Genomic DNA, 15,834 nt, shown 5'->3' on the forward strand with positions numbered 1-15,834 from the left:
TTTATATAATCAGCTGCAAACAGTTAAGACAGATGCTATGAAAATCAAATTAAATGTTGAACATTTTATCAAAGCTGTTGAAGAGGAAAGAACTAAAATGAATGATTTGATGGAGATGGTAGCAGACTGTGCAGGAAGTGTGCCCAAACGTTCAAGGCGCGAAGAGGGCACCTACCACAGTAGAACAGTGGCTGCCAAGGAAACCTGTGACATCATCACCACTCAAATCAAAACCCGGTTCTCATTCACAACATTCTATTCAGCAATCTGTTTATTGGACTCACAAAAATTTGAACATTTCAATAAGGATTTCCCAGATACCTTGCTTGAAGATACTGTTAAGGTTTACTCATTTCTTGAGAAAAATCGCCTAAAAACAGAACTTGAAATAATTTTTAGAAGAGTAGACTTCAGAAATTTGCTTGGTGCTGTCAGTTTGCTACAATTTTTCATTGAAAATAACTTAACTTCGTCATTTTCCGAAACCTATAAACTTTTGTTGATAATTTCAACCATCCCAATGACAACAGCTGAAGCTGAGAGGTGTTTTTCTACACTAAAACGAATCAAGACGTTTTTGCGCTCCACAATGAACCAGGACAGGCTATCAGCATTAGCAATGCTGACTATTGAGAAGGAAATGATAGCAAATATCATTAACTTCAATGAGAAGGTGATCGATGTTTTCGCAGCAAGGAAGGAGAGGAGGATGGATTTTATTTTCAAAAAATGCTCTGTAAATGCCAACTAGAAGGAGGGTGAGTGTTAACAAAGTCTCTAAAAGCATGTTAATCCTTATTTCTTTGATTGGAAATTATCTTACATCGAGGAAAAATTAATGCTGTTTTCTGTATAATTTATGATTTGTACATGAATTATTCAATGGGAGTATGGGAGTACATCTTCTAGGTTGAGAATCCTGAGTATATTTAAATACTTATTATTATTAAACGAAAATCCAAATTATTATATAGGTACTTAATATAATACAACCCATTAGAATATTTTGTTACCTACGTAATAATATGATAGGCCTAGTACTCTTCTAGGAATAAAAAATTACATTCTACTACATGAAACGAACAAAATTCACTTGAAACATGGGGTTTAACAAATTATTAAAGATCTAGATCTTGTTGCTCATGTTAAATGTGAACCCCCCATTAGTATTTGCACGAGCCGCCACTGTACAGAGCCCAAAGATTTAATAACGCATATGGGAAAAGAGCCCCTGAATGCAGAATACCATGTCTTTTAAATGCATTACCTCTAGAATTAAGAATATTAGATAGAAAACGTGATGTTCAAACAAAGTTAAAATTATACTATATGAGAATGAATGATTAAAAGTAAAATTAGAATACATTCATCGAGATGCCAAAGAAGGTTATAAAATAATTATACAGTATGAACTTCTTACCTGAAGTTATATTTAACTGATGTTTTATTAGTCTGAATGAAACGTAAATGTTTTGGCCACCAAACATAGATCCAGTTTATTAGTTGTGTTATTGAAGTTGTAAACAAATTAACAAAGAGGAGTCAAGGAAAATAATAGGCTATGAAAGGATCAATGAAGCTGTCTAGGTTATAAAATTTATTGAAATAGTACAAAAGCAAGTTGAAGAAGAACATATTTAATTCAAAATAAAAATATCTTAGTCTCTTTTTTAATGAAAATATTTGGTACAGTTGAAAAATGTATATAGAGGATAAGTTTAACATTGTACTTAGTTATTAATAAATAATAAAGTTTAAGGTTGCTTTGGAGGTTAGGACGTTGTGAAAAAAAATGCAATGCATTCTAGATCTAGAGGAGCAGTGAATGAATAGTTATTCGGTTAAATTGATTGCTATGAATAAATGGTTACATAGAGTGGTCTAATATCTTCCTGTGATGCAAATTGAAATGGAAAATAAATAATAGTGAAAATCGATATTTATGTGTACATCGATATGAAAAGTTGACTGAACATTCTACTTGGACTCTATTGTGGAAAAATAATAATAATAAGAAATCAATAAGAACTGTTGATATTTATTGATTAAATTTAATTTTTTTTAATCCCTCAAATAGCTTGTAGCTAGAGGGATAATATATCACAAATTGTATATGATTATTATTGTATCTGTTTTGTTTTGAGTTGAATAAATGAAAAAAAAAAATTTCAACTGTTATAGTATTGTAATTATTTTAACTATTTTGCTAAGGTTTTATTGAAATGCTAATTTATGTTATACCGTTTTAGATCAAATGTATCGGTTTTAATTGCTGTGTTATTTCATGATTAGATGTATTTCAACTGTTTTAGTATCGTAACTATTTTAACTAGTTTGTTAAAGTCGAGAAGTTAAATTTGAACTCCCGAAGTGGATTTATTGTGGGAGCAGTTAATTAGTTCCACAGTGTAAAAGAGGAACAATTCAGCGATTCCTTCTTGAAAAATATATCAAATTCAAATATATCCAGCAAAAGTCTTGGGAAATTTATCGAAGGTCACAGTTGGATGATAGTGTCAGTTCTGGTCCTTATTGGTTTCCATCCTATTTTGTATTTATTGTCCTATACCAACTTAAATCTGAATTATTTTTTCTATTATTTTGTTTTGTTGTTGTTGAAACTTTGTTAATACTCAATAGTAGTTTAATTTTGTGGGTCCTGGGACGGACCCAACCGGTAGCGTAATTCTGCCCATTCTGTCCCCTTCTAAGGGGAAGAGGTCTCCTTGTACCTTGGCAGTCCTTTGACCTTACACTGAACTGACATAAAAACATTTTTTTTTTTGTTGGAAAACTTTAAATTTTTTTCACTCTTCAATTGATTCATTTACTTGATCTAATTTTAAGTGATTCATTACTTTGTGCTTTCGTTAGTAAGTTTTAGATTTAAGGAAGTATTGCCCCACAGGAAGGGCATAGATTATAATAGATTTGACTCAATTTTCGGTGTTTCTCTGCTGTCCACCCCACCAGTATTCGGTTACAAATGAATTATTATGAATTATTTGATAAACATCCAGATATCTCCATAGCAACCAATACCCACCTGAAAAATTATTATTATCCAATTATATGAGCTAGTCTTCTTTTTCCAAGCTGCGGTCTCGAATTGTAAATTCAAATTGATAATAATTTCAACTCTAGGCAATCACAGAGTAATGCTGCGTTAACACCTATAGACTCTATAGATTCCTCATAGATTCTATTAGATTGAACATAACTTATCATACACATGATGAACATATGTGTTTGCCAAGTGCCGTTCAATCTATAAGAACCTGTAAGGTTATTCTTAAACTAAGGTTAAACTCTGTAAGGTTATAACTTAAACTAAGGATTAAGTTATTAACATTTTGTTAATAACTTTGTTGTGAACGCAGCTTCAGATGCCAAGATTTATCATAGCGTTCCAAGCTACAAAGAATAATGTCAATGAAAAACTTCATTTTCCTCATGAAATCTTTCCCATAAAAATTCTAACAGGTTGTTGTTCTACAAGCGTTTCTACATATTACAAAATGAAAATCCCAGTAAAAAACAAAAAGTCCCACTTGATAATTCCCAAACCATCTTTTTACTTGCTTTCCGAAAAAATTAAGGTACCCTAATTTCTAAATTTTATTACGTTTCAAGGTCCCCTGAGTCCAAAAAAGTGGTTTTCGAGTATTGGTCTGTATATATATATATATATATATATATATATATATTATATATATATATATATATATGTGTGTGTGTGTGTGTGTGGTGTGTGTGTGTGTGTGTGTGTGTGTGTGTGTGTTTGTAAAAGGGGTCATACGGGGTGAATTGTGCTCAAGCACAACACGAAACGGGGAGCGGTTACCAAACGGGGTGCGCCCGTTTCGTACCTCAGTGTGCATCCACTCAAAACGACTTCCAGGACTGTTCTGAATCCGAATTACTACTTTACACACTTTTTTCCAAAATCACCCCGTTTCGAATCTAGAGTTCACATACTTACACTTACAGAAAAATCCACCAGATCCGCGCCACATTCGTCATACACACATACATCATACACTCTTTCCGGTTGGACCTACTAAACGGGACTCTGAAGTGTGTATGCTCCATGAGTATGTAGCCTACGAAATGAGGTGATTTGTATATGCTTTTTGAGTTTATATCCTACTAAATGGGGTACATAACTGGTATTTATCATCACATACTCATCTATTATGTTTTGAAACTGGAAGTCCACAGGTTTTTTCTTTCAAAGGAAGACACTGAAACTTGGCAACACTGTCTACAGTCAAGTCTATGAATACATTCAGAGATAACTTTCACTGCGAGATCTATACGGATTCTCTGCACTCCACACCACATGATATTATTCAAAAACTTGACTATAATTCAAAAACCTCGTACCTCTCCCTTGATGTTCACAGCAAAACAAAGCTAGAACTCTCTACAATTTGGAGCAACATGGCTATTTTGAAATGTGCTTTGAATCACAAAGGGAATTTTGATATGGCTCACTGTTCATTTCAATATAAGAGTTTTATAATATGGAAACTCCGACACAATATCGTTGTATAAGCTGTAAGGAATGAGTATGGAATTTCCACAGTTTCAGATATTTCACTTCATTATAATTAAGTTGTATCACTGAGAGTATTCAGTTAAAATAGATAATAATTATGTATTAGAGAGAAAACATGAGGAAGAGTGTTGACAAAAGAGGAATCAGTATTAATAGATCATACTATGTAAAATTATGGATCAACATTCAATTATAATTAAAATAATAAAAACGAGTAATTAGACTTCAATAATTCTAGAGGAACAAGTAAACTTTACACTCCATTAAAATTGTAGAACTTGATAAAATAATAGTGATGTATTAGAAGTTGTCTATTATAGTATAAGATCATTTCTAGAGTATATATGCAATCTCCCTTCTATTTGGATTAGTAGCCTATGTTCAAATCGAGAAGTTTGTTTTGAAATTGAAATACATAGTAGTGACGAAATTTCTCCCATGTTAACATTTCAAGTGAACTCTCAGTAATTATTATTCAGTAATCAATAATAATTATTATCAAAACTGGCTTGGATTCTAAATCTGATTAATGCCGTTGAAGAATATAATGTAGAAAAAAATAATTGGACTTATGAGAGGTAGAATTGTCAACATTTCAAGTCGGAGTGAGAGCTTTTAATTTGAAAGTATTCTCTATTGATATGGAATTGTCTGAATAAAATGAAATTATTCGAGCTCAGGAGAGTTTTCTGAAACTAGGAGTATTTATCCAACACAAAAAAATGAAGAAATCTCTAAGAAATTGCATTTTATTTATATTACATGTTAGGCTATAGACCAAAAAATATGATGTTGAGAATATTTTCAAACTTGTGTTACATGATAGAAATTAACATACGTGAACTTTATCTGTAATAGGAGTTATTCTCATTTAAAAAATACGGAATGTGAAATACTTAAATCTCATTCAAATTGTGCTGGACTTTTGCTCTCTTTTCGAGTCATAATGAGCGTTCTCAATTGACTAGCTATTGAAGTGTATTGAAAACCTATTGAAGATTGGAAGAATTAAATCTATTGAAGATTGAAAACCTATTGACATTAATTATTCACCCCAAGTTAGTTTCCCATTGACGAATCTCTTAATATAGAGTATTACTCTTATGTTTTAGATGTAAATTATTCTTCAAAATAGCTCTGTATATTGTTCATGGAAATCAATGTATTACTTATTCATCATTGTACAATGATTGTGTCAAGTCGCTTATCTATTGAGTTCAATTTCGCTTCAAAATCGATCGAGAGCAATTAACGTAACATCAAGCTGAAGAGAATCCAATGATACAAATAATTGTACTAGGTTTCTTGCAATTTGCTGTAGGCGTATCATGAAATTATCATTAGAGACCATCTCAGGAAATTATCGTTTTTCACCAGTTTACTTTTCATAAATACATGTATTTTTCTCAATCATTTCTCCATTATTATATTTGTCTCACAGTTCCATTGTAGAGGGTTCCAAACAACAGATTTTTATCGAAGAGTTGTGTGAAGATGTTATTTCAGGAAATTATCGTTTTTCAGCATAGCATTATTCAAAGAATGTTGAACTCACGGAGATACGATAAATTAGAAAGCTCTAGATAATCCCATCCTTCAGAGTGACTGTTTCATGATATTTTTGTCTCCAATAACTCTTTTTAATTGAAAAATCGCTCGAAGCATTAAAACATGAGAAAATCTGTCAATTCATCTATTGATTTCAAGCAGACAAATGTAACTAGAAGAGCTCAATGTATTCAATTATTGATATTATTCAAATGAGAAATAAGATTCTGCTGTCCCTTGAGAATATCTCCTATTCAGGGAAATCAAATGAGATATACTCATATTACTCAGGCTCATTAGCCTACTATAACTTGTTCAATCACATACTAAACTTCTATTCCACCAATTCTCGAAAACTGTCATATCACTGATAATCCATTATATTTCTTATTGAACATTTTGATCTATTCACAATCATTATAATTATATACAATGAAAATATTGTCTGCTGAATAACTTCCTCAGAAGTTTCTAAATGATACATGAATTTCACAATTACTGGAAAATCAAAAGTGTGTAGAAATTTCTCCACTTTGAAAAACATATTTGTTCCTGAAGAAACTTCCTTCTTAACAGATATCTCCCTTATTGTTATCGGATTGAGCTCGATTTGATGTTTCATTGTAGATAATTGATGAGTGGAGGTTTGCATACAGTCGAACCTCTGTGTCACGAAGTCGATTATCCCGAGAAAAAATTCGCTGCAGAGAGGTATTCGTTATTGAGAGGTTCTGTCAAGAAAACTGCCACGATCATAATGGATTATGGATCTTATAATATCGTATCACGGCGGTAAATACAGTAAATGAATATGGTACATAGAACATATCATCGCGAACGTAGGTAGGGTACCTATTAGGCCAATATTAATATGGAAATTTGAAAATTCATGCTGTTTGAAATAAACAAGTTTTTTGAATATTCATAGAAGGTAATAAGTAAGTAAACTCAACAATTTATTTTCAGAAAGCTTGATTGGTACTATTAGAGGAGTTTAATCAAAGTACATACTCTGTAGCAATATTTTTCAATTCTTTACACTAGCCTACTATTGGATGGAACGCAAAATACAGTTATTTTGTCAATAAATTCACTATAAATATCAACTTTCCAATTATTTATCTTTCATATTTGAAAAAGTGAGTAGTTTTCGGTTCAATTTTGCATTTGAATAAAAAATCATGTTCGATAAACGACTCACATCTATTTAAACAGTCAGACATGTCTGGTACACTATTTTTCAGTTTTAATCCTTGCCTGATAATTTTGAAAGCCTCTAGAACTTCTTGATCTGACGGATTCTTCTCTTCAGGTTCGTCACAGCTATCATCACCATAGTCAGTTCAAAGAATTGAGATGTGTGACAAAAGCAAGAATGGGGAAGTCCAGTCGTTCACCTGCCTGGTCTACAATAATGACAAGTTCTTGGAATTCAATATCCAGTAACTTGCATTCAATTTCCGACTCATGTGTTTCACCCTCTATTAACTGTCTTCCACCCTATCTTCTTCCTACCTGAATTGCCATTATTTTTAGTCTATTGACCTTTCTGCTGAAACTAAACAATTCCTTGAAATAACTGTCTGCTTCCAATACACACTACTCTTTGTATGTTGAAGTCAAGAGAAAACTTTGTTGTTGAGAGGTCCGAATTCTTTAGATAGAGGTAAATAAGCAGCCAAAACTCGAAAATGTCATGGGACCAGGTAAAAATTCGTTGTGTAGAGGATTTCGTGTGGAGGTTCGACTGTATTATATAGATTTCTTTTTTTCATCAGTGGATTTCATAGGAGAGCATTATTGTTGCCATTTGTTTTGTTTACATTTTCCACCGCCTTCTAAAATAAAATAATGGTTGTGATTCAAGTTATGCCGGTATAAAAATAAAGAGGAGAATATATCTCTTTATGATATAATTATACGTTTCCATGAATTACACTCAGTATTCTTGTGTCTGCTTTATTATACTTCTTCGTACCTCACATCAATAATTTATCATCGGTGCTGCGTTAGAAAATGAATGAAGTTATCTGCTTTGTCTAATGACATACAAGAATCATAAACTTGTTTTTCCAACAGATATTGACATCATTCCAGATACTGACTGGTCACAAAGAACAATGTCACGTTTTGTTTCTTCTGAAGAAATTTGAAGGATTAAAACATATACAATATTCTATCTGGTATTCATCGGGAAACTACAAACTCAGAATATGCTAATTTTAATGAATGAAGACTATTTCATAGAATGTTTTCGTGTTTTTGAGAAGGAGATGTCCGCCATTTATTGGATTATTGGTACCAGGGACCAATAATGCGATTGTATCTAAAATAAACTAATAAATAATGCAATAACATTATATTTCCTATGGTAAACCCCAAAAAAGAAAAAGCCTACTGCTATCCATAACTTCACGAAGCTAACCAACTATTCTCGTGAATTTGACAAGTTCTCTAGAATTATATTTGATTGTGGTGTAAGTATTAAATAAAACATCGGTTTACACAAAGTTTCTCCTGAATTCCAGCTACAATAATCATGTAATAAATTGCTTCAACTGCTGCTTCTGAATTAATTAACATAAGCAAGCAATGCTAATCCAAGTTCTCTTTCTTCTTCTCTTCTGCCATTTAATCCAAGTAATCATTGTTGAAGCATACATTTCTCTGAAGGCATGATCCAAGTCCTCCTAATTTATCATGTTATTCAATATAACTGCAATTTGCTGTAGAGGTATCATGAGATTATCATCAAAGAGAGACCATATCATGAAATTATCGTTTCTCACGAACGTACTTTCTATTGATACATCTGTTTTCCTTCATCATTTTCCATTATTATATTTGTCTCACAGTTCCATTGGAGAGAGATCAATTGATTTTTCTCGGGGAGTTGTGTGAAGATGCTATTTCAGAAAGTTATCGTTTTTCAGCTTGGAAATCTTCAAAGAATGTTGAACTCACGGAGATACGATAAATCAGAGAGCTCTAGGAAATCATTCACCATCTATCAGCTTGACTGTTCCATAATATTTGTCTCCAATAACTCTTTTTAATTCAATAACTCTTGAGAATATCTCCCATTCTAGGAAATCAGAGGAGATAATATGCTTATATTGCTCATGCTCATTTCTATAACTTGTTCATTCACATGCTAAATTTCTACTCATATCTCTTCAACAGTTCTCGACACCTCTCATCAAGCTCTCATACCACTGATGGCTTTGAGGTCTCTGGTGTGTCCAACTACCTGAAGGTAGAAATGCAACAGGTTGATGGGATTGATTGATTGAGTACTTTATTTATGTAGATTACAATATATACTGACTTATACACTTATATACAATAGCTTACAATACAGGAAAATTATAGATGAATTTACATAATATAGACTAAGAAAATAATTATTGAACTGTATATGATATGAAAAAACAATTTGTAATATAATAACTATGGATAATAATCATATTGTTATGCATCTACATAAATTGGCGGAGCTTTGGACATATCAATGTCCATTCTTCGGAAAGAATATTAAAAATATCCTCCCCACTAACTCTCTACCAAAACGTTAATTTCGTTATTGAAACTAAGGATTTATTTATTAATGGAAATATTGTAAAATTTTTTATCAATATGAATATTAAAGAGAAAGAAAACAGAAAATTGATAAAGTAGAATAATTATATAGGTAGATAAGATCAAATAATTGATTAATAAAATGAAGTAGGCTGAAAGTAGATCAGGGTTATCAACTTTCAGTAATATACAGCAGTATGCAGTGGATAATTGAAATAACATGAGTTTATAATATATATATATATATATATATATATATATACAATTAATCCTATAACATGGTTTAAAGGTTTATATTGGTGGAATGGGTGAGGGATGGTTGTCGTTCTAGGGCCGGACAGTTTCAGTCATTTGTTCCAAAATATGTTTTTTTAAAGTCAGGATGAAGCTCGCTCGGCTCTCGATGGACCTGATAGAAACAGGAAGTGCATTCCATGCACGACAGGCACTGACTAAGAAGGATTTTGTGAAAATAGTAGTTCGATGATTGTGTATCCTTAAAGTACTTTCTCCGGTTCTAGTATGTAAAGCATCTATCCTCCTACCTTCAGAGACAAATTTGAAATCATCTTCAAAATAGTTCGGATTACCGTATTTCAAGATATCTCTAACAAGCTTGACTATTCGGAAAAGCCTCTGATTGGGAAGCTTTAATGTTGAACTAGCAATGTGGGCTGGGGTGATATGATCATGGCGTTGGAGAGAGTAGACGAAACGTAGACAATAATTTTTGCAACGCTGTAGTTTATCATTCAGAGTGACTTGCATATCGTTAAGAACAGAATTACAATACATTAAATGTGGGAAGATGAGAGATTGAACCAATCAATAATAATTTAATGTTTCTAGGGAGGATATCGTGCATTTTCTGCAATGCATGCATGGCTGAGAATACCTTTTTACAAGTTTTGTTCACTTGTTCTGACCAGTCAAGAGTATTATTCATAATAATGCCTAAATTTTTAACTGAGCTACAGTAAGGAATGTCATTACCGTCTACACTAATTTTGTGAATCGATTCAAGGTCAATATTGTTTATAAGACGAGAATATCCAATTATAATGGGTTGTGTTTTGATGGGATTAAGCTTGAGGCCATTTTGCTTTGTCCATTCCACTATCGAATTGATATCCTGATTCATTATTCCAACTGTTTTATTAATTTTTGTTATGGGACAGCTTAAATAGATTTGAAGGTCGTCTGCATAAGTATGGAAACTGGAGAATTTGATAATGGAAGAAAGTAGGGATGGGTATTGAAAGACAAAACATCGATGTTTTTTCATCCTAACATCGATAAGTGAAAAACATCGAACAGTAAACATCGATGTTTTTGAACATCGATGTTTTTAAACATCGTTTATCGTCCTACGTTTTTATGGATGATATTATTAGTCCAGTCAATATAGACATAAAAAAGGGGGTGTGCTTGCAATTTATATTGTAGTTCTGATTTTTTAATATATTATTTGGGTACATAAGAGAAGTCCAGAACCAACTAATTCATGCAAGATTTCCTTGTGCTAGATACAAGATAGCCCAAAAACCTCGTATTTTCGGCTCATTTTCCAGTTTTCAGCTATTTCTGCCAAATCTCTCCCAGATTATATAATTCTGAAAAAAATGAGATCACTTGGAACTCTCTATCTCCAATGAGTACTTTGTTATAATTTTTCAAAAATGAGTAAAATTTGAAGAAAAAATCAATTTTGATGAATTTTAGTTTTTAATCAACAATATCTTCCGATTGTTACAATTAAGATGTATATTTCAATATCCCTCTAGGCGTATTTTTGTGCTAGACAATGTGAGATCATGTGAGAGCGCTCTATGTCATATAGATTTCCAGGTACACATGACAACAATGCTCCTTGTACTGTGGAAAACACCTAATTTTCAGCTTCAACCATCATCACCATCTACTTTGTCCTTACATTGATGTTTCGCACAATGACATGAGTTCATGGGTAAGAATCACCCGTTAGATGCACTTAATTTCAGTATTTCCTAGTAGAGGCACGCCTAAGGACACCTCAAGGATCAAAATTTCAAACACTTATAATTTACTTTTGACACAATGCTCAGATTTCATCGTACTACACTTCATTCTTCTCGGCTCGCCAAGGCGGTTCAAAATCATGCATCAACAGTCAAATTCGGTCAAAAAATAGAAAAATTATTGTTGAGTGTAGGTACTTATTCATATTCAATACATAAGAAATGACCAATTTCTATATTCAAAGATTCAAAGCTATGTATCTCGGTAACCCCTTATTATAAAAATTATTACATGATCATGAAATGTACAATAGAATTTTCTATTTCATCTGCTGTGAACAATTCATGAAAAAATATGTTCGTAAAGTGAGATTTGATTGTTGAAAAAAATCCGGAAATTGTAGATATTTTTCTCATATTAACGGTTTTGGCAGTTTTATGATAGCGAAAAGTGATTCAAGATGGATTTTAGGCAACTGAGCTCGTAGAGGATGAATTTATCTACAATTTGTAATCAATCGTAAGTTTCTATGATGTATCAGACTTGTTTTAGAAACTCTTGATCAACAGTAAAATTACGAAAAAAATGTAAAAACTGAAATCGCCATTTTTAAAATCTTAACTTCCAAATTGTTTTGGAATCGAAAGTATTATTTATTGGAGTGGGTAGAGGGGGACAATTTTCACATTCTCACTAGATTTGGAAATTTTATCAGAAGTATTTCACAAGACATGCAACTTTGAATATAGAAATTGGTCATTTTCTGTGTATTGGAATATGGGCTTAAGTACACTCAACAATAAATTTTCCATTTTCGACCGAATTCGACTTATTATGCATGATTTTGTACCGCCTTGACGAACCGAGAAGGATGAAGTGTAGTACGATGAAATCTGAGCATTGTGTCAAAAGTTATGTGTTTGAAATTTTGATCCTTGAGGTGTCCTTGAGCGCGCCTCTCCACTAGGAAATACTGAAATGAAGTGGGTGATTATTACGGGTGATTCTCATAGAACATAATCTCAAGAACTTATGTCGTTGTGCGAAATATCAATGTAAGGACAATGTAGTTGATGATGATGCTTGAAGCTGAAAATTAGGTGTTTTTCACAATACAAGGAACATTGTTGTCAGGTGTACCTGGAATATGAGATAGATCGCTATACCTGATCTCAGATTGTAGAACACAAAAAGAGCTTCTAAAGTGACTACAATTTTATCTGGAGCTATTGTTCCAATATTTCAACAGTTACTAACTGGAATCACAGCAATTTTGGACATGTGGTATTCAAGTAACAGTCTTTCGAATAACTGAAGTCAGGTTGTGACTAGAAAGATACATCAACTCTAGTTCACAAGATTTGTCATCTTCATGGTTTAGTCTGAAACCTCTCGAGATATCCTTGAGGGTTCGGTCTTGAAATTTCACCCTAAGCTAATTTTAGCAATAATTGATACTCATATCGTATTCATTCAATACCTGATAGATTATTTGGGAAATGAAAATGGATTAAGTTTTTTATATGGATATCTGCACTCCTTATAATACGAGGACCTCTTTTCCAGAGCTAGATCAATTAGTGTTAAAGACATGTTGAGGAAATAATTTTAGTAAGAAAAAACTCTTTCTTCCTAAGAAACGAAGAATCCGACCTCTTATTCAATTCTAAATAACTAACTATCTAACCTTGACACGGGCCACAGAAGTAATGTAAATCTTCAAGAGTATCCAACAGTCTCACATAAAAATACAGAGAGCCTGATTGAAAAATAAAAATAGCAATCTGCAGGAAATCAAAACTTATGCGAGATCTTTCACAAGTGTGATCTATATTCACAAAAAACACTAAACAGAATACTACACTAAATATGATAGAGATAATTATTGTAATTCTGTTACTATTGCTTATTGCTCTCAAGATAATCCTCTTCAAACAAAAAAATAGAAAAAAACTTGTATCAAATTAAAAAATTAGAATTGTTTTTACTTTTTAGTTGAGAAAAACATCAGATGACCGATGTCTAGGTAAAACCATCGATAAGTGAAAAACATCGAACAGTAAACATCAATGTTAAAAACATCTATGTTTGATGTTTAAACATCAATGTTTTCGAACATCGATGTATCGATACCCATCCCTAGAAGAAAGGTCATTAGCATACAAAGTGAAGAGGAGAGGGCCTGAAATTGAACCTTGTGGTACTCCATGCATAACGTTTTTCCAAGTTGACTTTCTGTCACCGACAGATACACATTGTTTCCTACCTAATAGATAGGATTTAAACCAAACTAACGAGTTGTGACTGAAACCAAGAATAGCCAACTTATTCAGAAGGACTGTATGATCAACAGTATCGAATGCTTTAGAAAAATCAAATAGGGTGAGGATGGTGCATTTTCTTTGGTCCATAGCTAACCTTATATCATCAGTGACACGAAGCAGAGCTGTCTCAGTTGAATTAAATTTTCTAAAGCCTGATTGAAAGTTATGAAGCTTACTATTGTTGTCTAGAAATTTTACAACTTGAGCATGAATGAGTCTTTCTAGCACTTTGGACAATGCAGGTAAAATACTGATTGGTCTAAAATCCTCAACTTTATTGGGTGATGGAACTTTATTTAGAGGGTGAACCAGAGCAAACTTCCAGTTTTCAGGGAAAATGCCTTCTTCAAGTGACTTGTTGAAAATGTATGTAATGGTTGGTAAGACAGCAAATAACATCTTGATAAATTTAATAGGAATTTTGTCTACACCCGTAGCATTACTATGAATACGTTGAACTGCTCTGAAAGTGTCTTCTTCTGAGATTGAATGGGAATGAAATTGATCAGTGATTGGTAAATCTAACCTGCTCTTCAAGATCATCGATATGATTAGCAATGACAACTTCGTCGCGTTGGTTAGAGTGTGAAACGAAATGGTCATTTATATTATTCAATGGTAAGTCAATTTGTGGATTCGATTTCTGTTTGCCAAGCCCGAATTCTTTTATTCCCTGCCAAAGTGATTTAGAGTCTTGTCTATTGTTTGTCATAAACGAATTCAAGTACCTAATCTTTGAGTTCCGTAATTCCTGTTTAACCCTATTTCTAAGGCTCCTATACTCTATCAAACTGTCCAAGTCAAATGTCTTTTTAAATTTTCTATGTGCTTTGTCTCTACGTCCCATCATCTTAAGTATGTCTTCAGTCATCCACGGTACTTGTCGTCTTCTATAAATCCTCCTTGTCACATAAGGTGCATGTTTGTCATACAAAGTCAAAGTCCAATTCTCGAAAGTCTTGATCATGTCATCAACTGAGGGTAATGCTTCAATTTGATGCCATGGAGTCTGAGCCACATCAGTCAGGAAGGCGGCTTCATCAAAGTTTTTGAAGTCTATATAAGTGATAATTTTCTGTTCTGGCTTGGGTATCTTATGGGAAAGTACACAGTAGATCGAATCATGTCTAGAAATAGCTGGGACTGAGTTTTGGCCTGCTTGAACAACCTCATTGGGATCACTAACAATGAGAAGGTCAATGAGTGTGTCAGATTCATTAGTATGATGAGTTGAATCAAGAGGTAAAATAGTCATGTTTAGGCATTGGAAAATTGTAGTCAGTTGAAAGTAGTCAAAGCTACGATTTGTCATGTTCAAGTCGGTGTTCATATCCCCCATAACTAGTATACGGTTATAACAAGGCATAAGAGAAAGCAAGGCGTTTTCGAAATCTGTGAAATGACCTATTTTTAGTGGGCGATAACAGATACCAACGAGTAATTTATCAGTACTAGATAAGGATAATTCAAGTAGCATAAAGTCTGGTCTGGAACAATACTCTTGTTTAGATGTGATTAAAACTTTTGTTTTGATACCATCTTTCACATAAATTGCTACACCCCCACAAGCTTTATTTAATCTATCATCCCGGAAAAGATTATATCCGGGCAATGCAACAAAATTTGATGAAATACTAGGCTTCAAAAATGATTCGGAAATCCCGATTATATTGAAGGCCTGAAAACGGAAGATTGCTCTGAGTTCATCAATGTGGCAACTGAGGGATTGTACATTAAGGTGAGCAGCCTTGAAAAGTTTTTTGAAAGAGTGGAGCTTATTTGCTAGAAACATACCTGCGTCATTATTACTATTATTGAAATAAT

The 15,834-nt window shown here is 32.9% G+C and overlaps 1 protein-coding gene across 14 annotated transcripts in view; it reads right to left on the reverse strand.

Moving 5' to 3' along the window:
• Positions 1 to 15,834, reverse strand: part of LOC111050395 (potassium voltage-gated channel protein Shal) — a 517,077-nt gene that overhangs the window by 162,599 nt on the left and 338,644 nt on the right. The window lies entirely within an intron of this gene.

Source organism: Nilaparvata lugens, chromosome X (genome assembly GCF_014356525.2).
Source record: "Nilaparvata lugens isolate BPH chromosome X, ASM1435652v1, whole genome shotgun sequence".
NCBI classification, from domain to species: domain Eukaryota; kingdom Metazoa; phylum Arthropoda; class Insecta; order Hemiptera; family Delphacidae; genus Nilaparvata; species Nilaparvata lugens.